The 15,190-nt window shown below is 34.2% G+C and overlaps 1 non-coding gene across 1 annotated transcript; it reads right to left on the bottom strand.

Moving 5' to 3' along the window:
* Positions 1-7,331: 7,331 nt before the first annotated feature.
* Positions 7,332-7,457, bottom strand: LOC114897350. Its single transcript, XR_003794075.1, has one exon. It is a non-coding gene; the product is annotated as a U6atac minor spliceosomal RNA (small nuclear RNA).
* Positions 7,458-15,190: the final 7,733 nt, after the last annotated feature.

Genomic DNA, 15,190 nt, shown 5'->3' with positions numbered 1-15,190 from the left:
GTTTGGAAACTAGCATTGGTAAAAGCCCACAGAGGTCTGGGTGAGGAGGAACAGGTGAATGTCCTGGCTTGCAGGCAAAGCAGGGTTTTGGTAAAGCTTGGGAATAGGCAACGGTTCATTGTCCAGGAACACACTGGATATCAGCACCAAGCAAATCCAGTGAGAACCATGCAGGCCACAGGAAAAAGAGAAGCACAGTGAGACTTCTGTCTAGAAAGTGCTGTGATGGGAGGCAGGACATCAAGCAGGACACTCCTGGACGGATCACTCAAAGCAGAAACCAATGAACAGGAACTAGGTTACTAGGCAAGAACTGCTTAACAAGGAAAAGGCAAGAGCTGGTTATAAAAACATGTTATATAAAAGAAAGAACGAATTATAAAAAACAAATAATGCTAGTCTAGAGAAATATCGAGAACTACAAGACTGACATTATCAAACTACTGAATTCCTGGATAAGATTCTTTAAAGATCTCCCTACATTTGATTCCAGAATCTGTGGCAGGGCGAGCATGTAGGTCACAGAGCTTAATTAGCATTTGATTTGGGCATCTGAGGAATGCAGGACAGAGAAATGCTTCAGCTTCCGTAAGGCTTCCATTGAATTGTTGCCACTTGTTCTAGCCAGGTGATTTCTGTTATTTCTAACTGCATCTAAGGAAATTTTCAAATGATAAATTGGGCCTGAAATTCTAATTTTGGGTTTAGTCTCATGAGGGGAAAGTTTTTTAACTTTGAACTTCAAATCTTAAACATAGATTAATTTATGTCATGAGGCCAAATCATCATTTGTTTCTTTGAATATGCTATTTTATATATTAAAATTTAAATATTCTATCAAGGCTTTTATTAACAAGATATATCTCACAACAAAAAACTAGCCCTTAATCTAATATAAAAATAAATGTATAACAATAAATATTCTTTATTACATATTTTATATTATATATTAATAGAATAAATTTTCCTTATTAATATATGTATTCTTTTGAGTCTAATTTTTTTCTCTCAGCATCATTTGAAATTCACCTATAATATTGAAACATGGTTATAGTTCATTTATTATAGTTCATTTATTCTCATTGTTGTGTAGTGTTTCATTTGCCAAATTTGTGTAGTGTTTCATTTGCCAGAATTCATTTATATTGATGAGCATTTGGGTAGTTTCTGACTTAGAGCTATTGTGAATAGTGCTGCTATGAACACTTCAGTGCATGTTTTTTTAGAAAATATGTAAATGTATTTCTCTCAAGTGGAGTGGAATTCTGGGCCATAGGTTATGCTCATGTCAGTTTTAGGGGAAGCTGACAAATAAGCAGTGCTTGAGAGTCTGAGATTTTCTGTGTCCTTGTCAACACTTATTTTCTGTTTTCATTATTTTAGCCATTCTGGAGCCTGTGTACTGATGTTGTTTTGGGTTTTAGCTTTTATTTCTTTGATGACTGGTGAGCTGAGCAGCTTTTTCTATGTTTATTAAATAGTTGAATATAATCTTTTTCTTTAATTTGCTTCAGATTTTTTGCATTTTTATGTTTGGTTGCCTTTTTTGTTTGTTTTTTGATTTTGAGTTCTTTAGGTAATTTTATATGAGTCTTTTGTTGAATATACATGGCATAAATGTCTTCTCCCACTCTCTGTGGTTGCCTTTTCATCCTTAGTGGTCTTTTTTGATAAGCAAGAGTAATTAATTTTAACAAAGTTAAGTTTATCAATTTTTTTGGTAAACTTACCAAAAGTTTGTTGTGTGTGTTTATATCCTATTTAAGAAATCTTTGTTTACTGTAAGGTTCAAAAGATGTTCCCTGTTTTTCTCTAAATGTTTCATTGATTTACTTCCCAAATTTACATCTGAAAACCATTTTGTATTTACTTTTTGTGAATGGTATGAGGTAGAAAGTCAAGATATTTCCACACCCCTCATATGGATTATAATTGCCCCAGAACTATTTATTAAAGACACCATCTTTGCCCCACTGTATTGCAGTGATGTATTTTGACATGACATTTCTAGAGGAACTTTTAAAAGAAAGACATGTTCTAGGCACATGCCATTACCTTTCCCATTGTTACTTAAACTTTTTTTTGACTTATCCTAAATTGTAGATTGCAACAAAAAAAACCTTAGCTAGTAATGTGTCAAAATTTTAAGGCCATGGTGTCAAAGCGTTGCTGGATTGCTTATCTTTTAGAAGCCAAGCATTCTGTCTTTCTCAGACACGGTCTGTTTCCTTATCACTATTCTTCCAGTCAATTATCTAATTTCATTTAATTTGCCTTTCTAACTCACAGAATAGCTACTTCCTTTATCTGAAGGAGAAAAAAATTAAGAAATATATAAATATTCATATTAAGCCTTTGAAAACATTAAAAAAAAGAAAAACTTGCTTTTTTTGTACTCCTTTCCTCAATTTTCTTTGTTGGGTACTACAATCTCTCCCTCTCTCTTTCTCTCTCTCTCTATATATACACACATATATATAAATATTTATTTATTTATATATACTTATATATATACACACTCACATATATATGTATATGTGTATATATGTATATATAAATATATATTTGCAAAAGATGCTCTTGTTTTAATCACAGTCTTGGACAAAATTGGACTGGTGGCTTTAGGCCACTAACTATTTCAAACACAACATTTCTTTCATAAAAGACTGCATCCTTGTAATGGACAAAATATTTTTTAAAAAGTCACAATGTCTTAAATATAAAATATTGTGTTCCTATGTCTGACTGAAAGTTTTTACTTAAATATACTCAACAAATGTATATTGACTGAAATTTACTCTATACTCTAAAGATTGTGACAGTCCATCTCTGTATGTATATTTATAAACATACATACATATATATTCACATATAAGGACATATAAAAGACTTTTATTCAAGGAAAATATAATCAAAATGTATTTCTGTGCATACATTTATATGCAATTTTACACACATGCATATTATTTTCTAAGTATTGATATGTCCTTAGAGTCTTTTTTTAATGTTTTAAACTCTAAATTCCTAAGGGAGCCTGACTTTAAAATAGTTCTCTTTGCACATTTATCACAACACCAATATATGTAATAAATGATTTTTATGTCAATTCTTGAGGTTAAGCCTCAAGGTTAGCTCCATAACTGAGTCAATAAAACATTTTTACTTTCATGCTAGATTGTTATAGTTTAATTTTATCTCCAGGAAAATAGTATATACAAAACTAATTTTAATCTTAAGTCTTATTCCACTGTATGACCTAAAATTTAAATTCATAAGCTGTAATGTCAACACTAAGAAAACACATTTGGCTTAGAGTGATTTTAATAGCAGCCTAGATTTGATAACATTAGACCATGAGGAAGTTAAATTACCCAGAACAGAAAACGATGCATCGCTTGTTAGATCAAACCTCTTCTCCAGCTGAAAATTCACAAAGGGAAAATGAAGTGTATGAAGAAGACTGATTCTCAGCAACATTGACGGTAGACCTGTCAGAGTGGAAATAAAGACTTAACGATTCTGAAGACACAAAGGCAATAGCTTTAGCTGTTTAAACCTAGCCAGAAGACACAGGATGAGAACAAAAGGTGATTTCATCCCAGGGGATTAGAACCCTGTGGATAGTAGAGATCCAGGGACTGTAAGTCAGCAGAGCAGTATATATGGTCTGTTGCAATGGTCAGTAAGTAATATTTTATAGAGTTAAACTCACAAATGCTAAGATTGATCAGGTGTGTGAAACACATGGACATTACTCCTGGAATTATTAGCAGTCACCTGCAGTTTAAAATGGAGTTTCACAGGAGACCATAAAATAGACGTAAATGCTATGAGCACTTACATGATAAAGTTTTCATTGCTAACATGACAATTAAATCAGACAATGAACAAAAGCCTTGGCTGTGCTAGTTATCTGGCTAATAAATTCTAGTCAGTCTCAAGTAACACCCTTAACCTTAAGCTTCTACTGTCTCCTAGGGTCTCTTAGGCATATTGGTTTGTATTGAGAGGGAAGCAGGAAAACTGCATCTTTCCCAGAGGTTTTAGCTCATGGCATGGGAAAACATAACCTCCCTGTTAGGTGATGGATTTTTGTGCCTCTCTCCCTGATCTAGGGATTAAGATCTATCGTGGGTGTGGTTGACCCCATATTTATTGGAAAATCTAACCAGGACATCAAAGGGGCTTTGCCCGTGAGTATTCTGGCTTTAAAAACAAAAAGACATGGGAGATTTTTTTTCTAGCACAGAATTCCAAATTTTTATTTGCTAATATAGGCTTCCAAGTCTTATGGCTTTCTGTTTACAATTAAAATGATTATGAAACATATTGTTAAGGCATCAATAGAAGTGAGGTCAATCAGATACAGAAAGTCATACATCTTTCAGAGGAACAATATGGGGAGGGAATATGCTACTGTTCTGACTGTAATGTTATTTTGAATAATTTTTTATTTTTAATTTATAGAATAACCACATGTTAAAAATGATCTGTAAGGCATAATACAGAGATGATGGAGAGTATACTTTGAGACAAGGAGTAGAACGGCACTGATGCTTTCTTGTTTATTCTTTACAGGATTTTACATAATTCATTGACTTTAAGTGAATTGTAACCTACCTCCATCCTTGTGATTTCTTGAGATAGGGAAAGCATCCTATCTAGAGCACCCAGGGAAAACTCCCATGAATTTTAGCTTAGCTCAGACACTCAAATTGAAGTTTGGGTATTTTCTCATCTCTTCAGGGAAACGAAGTGTCATAGTCACATGAAACACAGAATGGGCGGTAAAATGAACCATTTAGGTGAATCCTAACAGTTTTCTGCAAAGTAAGCCATGTTTACAGAGTACCTGAGTTGTCTGTAAGTTTTCATTTTGTAGAAAATTTCATGGTTACAGAGAAATTTCTGGAATAGTTAACTTGAACAAATGCTTTCTAGCAGCAAACAAATTCATTTGACCAAAATAAGTGCTGCTAGAGATAAGCCACACCATCTTGTTTCCAGTTCTCATTGGAGAACTGAGTGGATAATCCATAGGCCCACCTAGAAACTCAGCTTTAGCTGAGGGACTCCAACATATCCACTGATACACCAGGTAATAGAACCAAGACAATGAAGTATGGGCAGTAAGTTTTTCGCTAGAAAAATCTAAACTTAAGTGGACAACTGCTGCAGGAGGACTGAGAGGGGACAGAAAGGACCATGAGTTTAAAAAGACAATACAGAGAAGAATAAAATAAAAATTTATTTTTTCTGGTTTTATTGAGATATAATGACATAATGTATTAGTTTAAGTTGTACAACATAATTATTTGATATACATATGTATTGCTAAATGATTACCACATAAGTTTACTTAACGTCTATCACCTCACACACCTTGCAAGTTTTTCTTGTAATGAGAACTTTTAAGATCTAAACTTAGAAAACTTCAAATATACAATACAATATTGCTAACTATAGTCACCATGCTATATATTACATCCCCAGAACTTATTTATCCTATAACTGGATTTTGTACTTTTTGAGCACCTTCACACATTTCTCCCACCTAACCCCTGCCTCTGGCAACCATCAGCTTGTTCACTTTTTCTGTGAGTTTAATTTTTCAGATTCTACATATAAGTGAGAGGATACGATATTTGTTTATCTCTAACTTATTTCATTTAACATAATACCCTCAAGGTCCATCCATGTTGTTGCAAATGGCAGCACTCCTTCCTTATTATGGCTGAATAATATTCCATTGTATACATATATATATATACCATAATTTTTTAACCTATTCACGTATCAATAGATAGTTGTTGCCACACTGTGACTACAGTAAATAATACTGCAGTGAACATGGGGGAGCAGAAAACTCTTTGAGATAGTGATTTTATTTCCTTTGGCTATATACCCAGAAGTGGGATTGCTAGATCATGTGGTATTTTTAACTTTCTGAATAACCTCTATAGTGTTTTTCCTACTGGCTGCATCATGTTACATCCCAATCAACAGTGCACAAGGGTTTCCACTTCTCCACATCCTAACCAGCACTTGCTATCTCTTGTCTTTTTGATGATAGCTATTCCTACAAGTATAAGGTAATATCTTATTATGGTTTTGATTTGCATTCTGGGATGATTAGTGATGTTGAGCTCTTTTCATGTACCTGTTGGCCATTTGCATGTCTTATTTGGAAAAATGTTTATTCAAATCCTCTGCCCATGTTTTAAATCAGATTGCTTGGGGGTTTTTGCTACTGAGTTGTCTGAGTTTCTTATATACTAACCCCTTGCCAGATATATAATTTGCAGATATTTCTCCCATTTCATATGTTGCCTTTGCATTTTGTTGATGGTTTCCTTTGTTGTGCAGAAGTTTTTTAGTTTGATGTCATCCCATATGTTTATTTTTTTATTTTATTATCTCTGTTTTTGGTGTCTAAACCTAAAAAGTCATTGCTAGGACTGATAACAAGGAATTTACCTCTGTTTTCTTCTAGTATTTTTATGGCTTCAGTTCTTATATTCAAGTCTTTAATCCATTTTAAGTTGATTTTGTGTATGATGTAAGATAAGGATCCAATAACATTCCTTTGCATGTGGCTGTCCAGTTTTCCCAACACTATTTATTGAAGAGATTATTCTTTCCCAATTGTATATTCTTGGCTACTTTGTTGAAAATTAATTGACCGTATATATATATGGATTTTTTGGGGGGCTTTTCCCATTGATATATGTGTCTGTTTTTTTTAAACTCAAGTATAGTTTTTTACAATATTATATTAGTTTTAGGTGTACAACATAGTGATATATTTTTATAGATTATACTTCATATAAAGTTATAAAATATTACCTATATTCCCAGCACTGTATATTACATCATTGTATATTATTTTAGACCTAGTAATTTGTACCTCTTAATCCCCTTCCCCTATCTAGCTCCTTCCCCCACTCCTCTTTCCTGTGGTAAACAATAGTTTGTTCTCTGTGTCTGTGAGTCTGTTTCTGTTTTGTTATATTCGTTCATTTGTTTTATTTTTTGATTCCACATGTAAGTGAAAACATACAGTATTTGTCTTTCTCTGTATGACAGTTCACTAAGCATAACATCCTCTAGGTCCAGATATGTTGTTGCAAATGACAAAATTTTATTCTTTTTTATGGCTGAATAATATTCCATTGTATGTATGTGTATGTTTGTGTTTATATATATAATCTTCTTTATCTATTCATCTGTTGATACAAACTTAGATTGCTTCCATATATTGGCTATTGTAAATAATGCTGCCATAAACATTGCTGTGTGTATATCTTTTCAAATTAGTGTTTTTGTTTCTTCAAAAACGGTGGTTAGAGGTCATGAAGTAGGTGGTAATGCCTTAACCACATGAATATTGTCAGGCCTGAGAGGCTCTGCCATTCTTGTCAGGGGCAGTGCTAATCTTCTCTCCTTTTATACAACACTCTATGTGTCTGTTTTTATACCCATATCATACTGTTTTGATTACTATATAACTTTTATATACTTTTATAACATAATTTGAAATCAGGAAGTGTGATGCCTCCTGCTTTGTTCTTTTTCAAGATTTCTTTAGCTATTTCGTGTGTTTTGTGGTTCCATAAGCTTTAAGATTATTTTTTTTCAATTTCTGTGAAAAATCCCTTTGGAATTTTGTTAGGGATTGCATTGAATCTGTAGATTGCTTTGAGTAATATGGGCATTTTGATAATGTTATGAACATGGGATATCTTTCCATTTATTTGTGTCTTCTTCAGTTTCTTTTATTAATGTCTTACAGTTTTAAATAAACAGATTTTTCACCTCCTTGGTTAAATTTATTTCTAGACATTTTATTATTTTTGATGCAATTGTAAATGGGATAATTTTCTTAATTTCTCTTTCTGATAGTTGTTAGAGTATAGAAACACAACTGAGTTTTGTATATTGATTTTGTATCCTGCAACCTTACTGAAATCATTTATTAGTTCCAGTAGTTTTTAGTGGAGTCTTTATGGTTTTCTGTATATAATATCATGTTATCTGCAAATAGAGACAGTTTTACTTCTTCCTCTCCAGTTGGATGCCTTTTATTTATTTTTCTTGCCTAATTGCTCTGACTAGAACTTCCGATACTATGTTGAATCAAAGTGGCAAGAGTGGGCATCCTTGTCTTGTTCCTTTTCTGAGAGGAAAAGCTTTCAGCTCTTCACCATTTAGTATGATGTTAGCTGTAGGCTTGTCATATATGGCCTTTATTATGTTGAGGTATGTCCCTCTATACCCACTTTGCTGAGAGTTTTTGTCATGAATGGATGTTGAGTTTCATCAAATACTTTTTCTGCATCTATTGAGATGTTCATATGATTTTTATTCTTCATTGCCTATGGTGATATATCACATTGATTGATTTATAGATATTAAACCATCCTTGCATCCCTGGAATAAATCCCACTTGTTCATGTTATGATCCTTTTAATGTGCTGTTGAATTTGGTCTGCTAATATTTTGTTGAGGATTTTTGCATCTGTGTTCATCAGGGATATTGGCCTATAATTTTCTTTTCTTGTGGAATCCTTTTCTGGCTTTGGACAGGGTAATGCTGGCCTATTAAAATGAGTTTGGAAGTATTCCCTCCTCTTCAGTTTCTTAGAAGAGTTTGAGAAGATTTGGTATTAGTTCTTCTTTAAATGTTTGGTAGAAGTCACCAGTGAAGGCATTTTGATCCTGGAGTTTTCTTTGTCAGTGTTTTTTGGTTACTAAATCAATCTCCTTACTGGAAATTTATCTTTTCAGATTTTTTGTTATTACTTTCTGATTTCAATCTTGATAGATTGTACGTTTCTAGGAATGTATCCATTTCTTCTAGATTGTCCACTTTGTTGGTGTATACTTTTTCATATTAACATCTATGATTTTTTGTATTTCTGTGATATAAATTGTAGTGTGTCTACTTTCACTTCTAATTTTATCTATTTTAGTTCCCCCTCCCCCGCTTTGGTGAATCTAGCTAAAGTTTTGTCAGTTTTTTCAAAAAAACAGCTCTTAGTTTCATTGATCTTTTCTATGATCTTTTCTATTGTCTTTTCAGCGTCTATTTCATTAATTTCCACTCTGATTTTTTATGTGCTTCTTTATATTATCTTTGGGCTTTGTTTATCCTTCTTTTTCTAGTTGCTTGAGGGGTGAAGTTAGGTTTTTAATTTTAGCTCTTTCTTTTTTCTTAATGTAGGCTTTTACTGTTATGAACTTCTCTCTTAGAACTGCTTTTGTTGCATCCCATAAGTTTTGGTATGTTGTGTTTCCATGTTCATTTGTCTTAAGACAGTTTTTGATATCTCTGTTTTGATTTTTTTCTTTGACCTATTGGTTGTTCATGTTGTTTAATCTCCACATATTTGTGAATATTCTACTTTTGTTTTAGTAATTGATTTCTAGTTTCATATCATTGTGTTTGGGAAAAAATGCTTAATATGATTTCATACTTTTTAAATTGACTTGTTTTATGGCCTGCCATAGGATCTATCATGGAAAATGTTCCACGTGTGCCTGAGAAGAATGTGTATACTGCTGGTGTTGGGTGGAATGTTTTATAAATATCTCTTAAGTCTGTCTGGTCTAACGTGCAGTTTAAGTCAAATGTTTTCTTATTACTTTTCTTTTTGGATGATGTACCCATCATTTAAAGTGGGGTATTAAAGTCCCCTACTAGTATTGTATTATTGTCTATTTCTCTCTTTAGGTCTGTTAGTATTTGCTTTATATATCTAGGTGTGTCTATGTTGGGTGCATAAATATTTACAAATGTTAGGTCCTCTTATTGGATTAATCCCTTTAGCAATATATAATGACTTTTTTGCTTATTATTAGTCTTTGATTTAAAGCACTGTTTTGACTGATATAAGTTTGGCTATCTCTGCTGTCTTTTGGTTTGCATTTGGAAGAATATCTTTTTCCATCCCTTTACTTTCAGTCTATGTGTGTCCTTAAAGTGAAATGAGTATCTTGTAGGCAGTATATATTTGGGTCTTGATTTTTTTTTTTTGCGGTACGCGGACCTCTCACTGTTGTGGCCTCTCCCATTGCAGAGCACAGGCTCTGGACGCACAGGCTCAGCAGCCATGGCTCACAGGCCTAGCCGCTCCGTGGCATGTGGGATCTTCCCAGACCGGGGCACGAACCCGCATCCCCTGCATCGGCAGGCGGACTCTCAACCACTGTGCCACCAGGGAAGCCCTGGGTCTTGATTTTTTATCTATTCAGCAAATCTGTGTACTTTGATTGAAGAAATAGCCCATTTACATTTAAAGTAATTATTGATAGGTATGTGTTGCCGTTTTGTCAATTGTTTTCTGGCTGTTTTATTTCCTTTCTTCCTTTCTTCTTCCCTTGCTCTCTTACATGGTGAATTGATTATTTTCTGTAGTGGTATGCTTAGATTCTTTTCTATTTGTCTTTTGTATACCTACTATAGGTTTTTCTTTGTGGTTACCATGTAGTTTATATAAAATATGTTTCTAATAGTTTATTTTAAGCTGATAACAACTTAACTTCAGATGCATACATAAGGTCTACATTTTAACTCTCCCCCAGTGCATTTCATGTTTTGATGTCACAATTTACATCTTTTAGCTTGTGAACTCATTAACAAATTATTGTAGTTATGGTTATTTTTAATGCTGTTGTCTTTTAACCTTCATACTAGATTTATAATTTACCCACAACCATTGCACATTAGAGTACTTTGAATTCAACTTCGTATTTACCTTTAGCAGTGAGATTTATACTTTCATATGTTTTCCTGTCACTACTTAGCATCCTTTTGTTTCTGCTTGAAGAAGTCCCTTTAACATTTCTTGTAAGGTTGTTCTAGTGGAGATGAGCTCCTTCAGTTTTTGTCTGTCTGAACAACTCTTTACCTCGTTTTAAATTCTGAATGACAGCTTTTCTGGGTAGAGCCTTCTTGGTTGGTAGGGTTTTTTTTTTTCAGCACTTTGAATTTATTCTGTGGTTATTCCCCTTAAATACATTAAAATCTCCTTCCTAATAACTCAAGAAGCACTCACACCACACTAATACTCTGATCTGGTTGTTACCAGTTGGAAACCATATAAATGAACATCTCTTCTTCTCTCTCCCTAGTCTGTTCTCTTCTTTCTTCTTCCTGTGTGTTGTTTATAAGTATGGACCTGATAGATATTACTGTTGCAGTTGTAACTAGTCTTTTCAAATCTATAATAATAAGGTTAAGGAGAGAATTTATTTCAAAACGTATACAATTAAATCAAGATTTCTATAGTAGGCATTGTGAAAGAAATTAAGTCGTGTGGTTTTATACAAAGTTTTGAATATTTAAAGTATAGTACATGAGAAATTTAAAATAGGATCACAACATTTGTATTGTCATTTAACCCAGTTAAGGAAAATAATAAATATTTTGACTGCAAAAAAAATACAAAACAACTTTTTTTGGACTGTAAAGTTTCTGCTGAAAAATTTGGTGATAGTGTTTTGGGTTTTCCCTTGTATATAAAAAGTTGCTTTTCACTTACTGCTTTTAAGATTCTCTTCTTGTTTTTAACTTTTGACAATTTAGTTATAATGTGTCTTGGTGTGGTTCTCTTTGGATTTTTCTTTTTGGGGACTTTCTGGGCTTCCTGGATCTGCATCTCTTTCTTCCCCCAGGTTAGGGAAGTTTTCAGCCATTATTTCTTTGAATAAGCTTTCTGCCCCATTCTCTCTCTCCTCTCCTTCTGTGACCCCTATCAAGTGACTACTGGTCTATTTATGTTGTCCCATGTGTCCCTTGAGCTATTGTCACTCTTTTCTTTTTGCTCCTCTGGATTAATTTCACTGCCCTGTCTTTGCATTCACTAATTCTTTCTTCAGCTTGATATAGTTTATTGTTGAACTCCTCTAATGAAGTTTTCACTTTAGTTATTGTATTCTTCAGCTCTCTGATTTCTGTTTGGTACACTGTTATATTTTCTATCTCTTAGTCAAAATTCTCACTTTGTTCATGCATTGTTTTCCTGACCTCAGTGAGCATCCTTGTGACCATTATTTTGAACGCTTTATAGGGTAAATCACTTGTCTCCATTTCATTAAAGTCTATTTTTGGAGTTTTATCTTGTTCTTTTATTGGTATCATATCTCTCTGTTTCTTTATTTTCCTTGACTCTCTTGTTGGCTTCTGCACATTAGATAAAACAGTCACCTCTTCCAGTCTTGACAGAAAGGTCTCATGTAGGAGATGAAATTTATTGCTTAACTCAGTCCAAGTTCTTTGTTGTCTCTCAAACAATTGTGATTGTCCAGAATACCTTCTTTGTTCTTAGTAGGTCTCAGTAGTGGAGGGCATGCCAAAACCTGTCCATATCCCAGTGGGGAGGATCTCAGACCTAGGTGTAGGCTGATCGGAAGCTAAAACCTCAGGCAGTAGCTTTTGAAGTAGGCCAGTTTCAGGGAAAGACTGAAGGATGGGCTTTTCTGTCTGTCCCCTATGTGCTGAGCTCAGGAGGAATAGCTGGTTAAGAACTCATCTGTTTGCTACAGTTGTATGAGGCCTGTGAACATAAGCCCCACTGGCCACCAGAGCCAGGTGATCAAGGTGCATCCCCTGGTAGTAGCTGCAAAAACCAGGGTGCCAGACATGTGATAATTTCCCTCTAAGGAGACACTGGTGTCCTATTGTAGGCCAGAGGGAAAATGCAGAGGTGGTGCCCCTCACCATGACCCCCGGTCTCCCAAGTCTCTGGGGAGGCTCACAGTCAGCCCCTATATATTTGCTAAAGCAGAAGCCTGACTGTTAAGCAGCAGCTTTTGAAGTACACAAATAGGCCTGTTTTAAGGAAAAACTGGGAGTAGGAGTTTTGGTCTGTTCCCTACGTGCTGAGCTCTGGGAGGATAGCCTCAACAAGGCCTTGTGAGTCCATCAAGAATTGTTTCTTTCCGCTATGGTCTTACGGGTCTCATGGATGCAAGAAAGCCCTGTTGGCTTTCAGAGCTAGGTGTTCTCAGGGCCCATCCTCCAGGTGGAAGTTTTAAAAATTGGGGCCCTGTATGTTGATCCAAAACTTTCACTCTTCAGGAAGAAGCTGGGAGTTGGAAGTTCCCTCCTAATTGCATGTTGCTGTGTTAGGGATGGGGTTTATGGCAAGAGTGTGTCTCAGCCTCTCCAACCATTTTGATGTGGGTATTTTCTTGTTTACCCGATGCATATGATATGAGTCTCTCAGCCAGGTTCTAGATTTCTTTCAGGGGGAATTGCTTCATGCGTAGCTGTAGATTTGGTGTGTCAATAGGAGAAAGCAAGTTCAGGAGTCTCCTATGTCACTATCTTGAACCGGAACGCTGAAAATTTATAAAAATCAAAGAAAGGGGATTTGCTGCATCTTATTAGTGAAATAAAAATGGAAATATAACCTTTCAGTAAAAATGCTTTTAAAATTATGGATTTTTTGTGACAAATACTTAAAAAGAAATTTTGGCACGGAATTACTAATAATAGGACTAACAGCAAAAATGTACACTGTAGTAGTAATAGCAGTTCCAGCAGTAGGATATACTCTAGTCATTCCTATTTAGGTATATACTTGGTTGCGTATAAAGAAATTATTTTGGTTACCTTTTTTCTGAACTATTAAATATCATTGTCCATATGTAAAATTCCTGTCACCCTTCAAGGCCTAATTCCAAATGACACCTCCTCTCTTGCCTTTATTGATCTAATCCAGATCCTTCCCACTTAGAGGTCCTTAGGCATCCTCTATGATAGTGTTCAGCTTCTTATGTTATAAGTCATTGTTACATGTCTTTGTCTTCCTCATATCTTATGTTTATGACCTTTCTTAATGTCTTGTTTGTATCTTCAGTGTTGGGCAGTATATAGGACATTGAGTTGCCCAATAAATGTTCATTAGATTACTAAATAGATTGAAAAAGGACTCTTCTCTAGAATGGCACCTAATTTTTTAAATAATTCTCTTTTTGACTCAGTCATTTAACCAGTGAATAAATATTAAGTATCTAGAATTTTCAGGCACTCTGCTACGCTAGCGTGTTCACCATAAGTATCTTTGACTTTTTTCTTACCTTTTCCATTTTTTTTCTTCCATGTTTCTTTCATTAGCAAATACTGAGCTGTTCATTTGTCCTTGTCTTTGTTCATATTTTATTTACAATCTGGCATAAAATAAGTACCCCAAAATGAAAATCAAGCTAATACTTCTTTTCAAAAATAAGTATTCGTACCTAAAATTTCCATCTTCTCTGTATGTGTATGTGTGTGTGTCTGTGTGTATGTTTTACTGTTTTCTCTTGTAATATACCTAAAGACTGAAGCTGCTGTAATTAGAAGTAAGATTCTGAATCTTATTTAAAGTAAAGCTTGGTGTATAAGAAAAAAGATGCACAGCCTTCAATTCATTCATTTAGCAAAGATATATTGATGACTTACTATTTGTAAGAAACTAGAAGCATGCAAAAGGCCTAGGTTTTATCCTCAGAGATCATTTGATTCCCTGCCTCTCCCTTTTTTTTGCAATAATGGAATATGCAGTAATTTTGGTTCCATTTATTTACTTTCTCATTCCTTTGGCCTTCACACATCTCTACATAAATGGAAAATATTTAGAATTTATTGTTTATAATACTGAGTCCTGGAAGAACTTTGAGTCTTCTTTTCAGCTGTCACTTATAAGGCAAAGCATAACCTCTAGTTCCTGTAAGGAGAGGGAAGTTTGTTCTATGTACCTTTTAGTATCTGTATGTTTATTTGGTGGGAACTCTAAAATATTTGAGAAAGTGCTCAAAATTTCCTGGATATTTGCCAAAATATTTCCAATTCCACTGCATGCTTACCACGCAATGGAGAATCAATCAGCCATTTTTCAGCTTAGTCAAGAGAATATTTGTAGTTCCTAAGCCATTAATAGCATTCAATTTTCACTTGACTTGATTAATGTTCTACATTGATGACCATCTCAGAAGTAAATACACACTTGCCTAGTTTGGCACATTGTCATTTCTAAGGGATTTTATTTATCCGTGTAAATAATTATTCTGCTATACGCTATTGAATTTTGAACCATTTGAATACATGAACAGAGTGTTTTTAAATTAGTCTATTAGAATTGATTATAACTGAGTAATGAGTAAAACTCAGGTGATACAGCAATTCAATAACTTCAGTTGCCAA

This window comes from Monodon monoceros, unplaced genomic scaffold (assembly GCF_005190385.1).
Source record: "Monodon monoceros isolate NGI ecotype Baffin Bay Population unplaced genomic scaffold, NGI_Narwhal_1 Super_Scaffold_16, whole genome shotgun sequence".
Lineage (NCBI taxonomy): Eukaryota > Metazoa > Chordata > Mammalia > Artiodactyla > Monodontidae > Monodon > Monodon monoceros.
The sequence above is the reverse complement of the archived record's forward strand: the minus strand, read 5'-3'. Positions and strand labels throughout refer to the sequence as shown.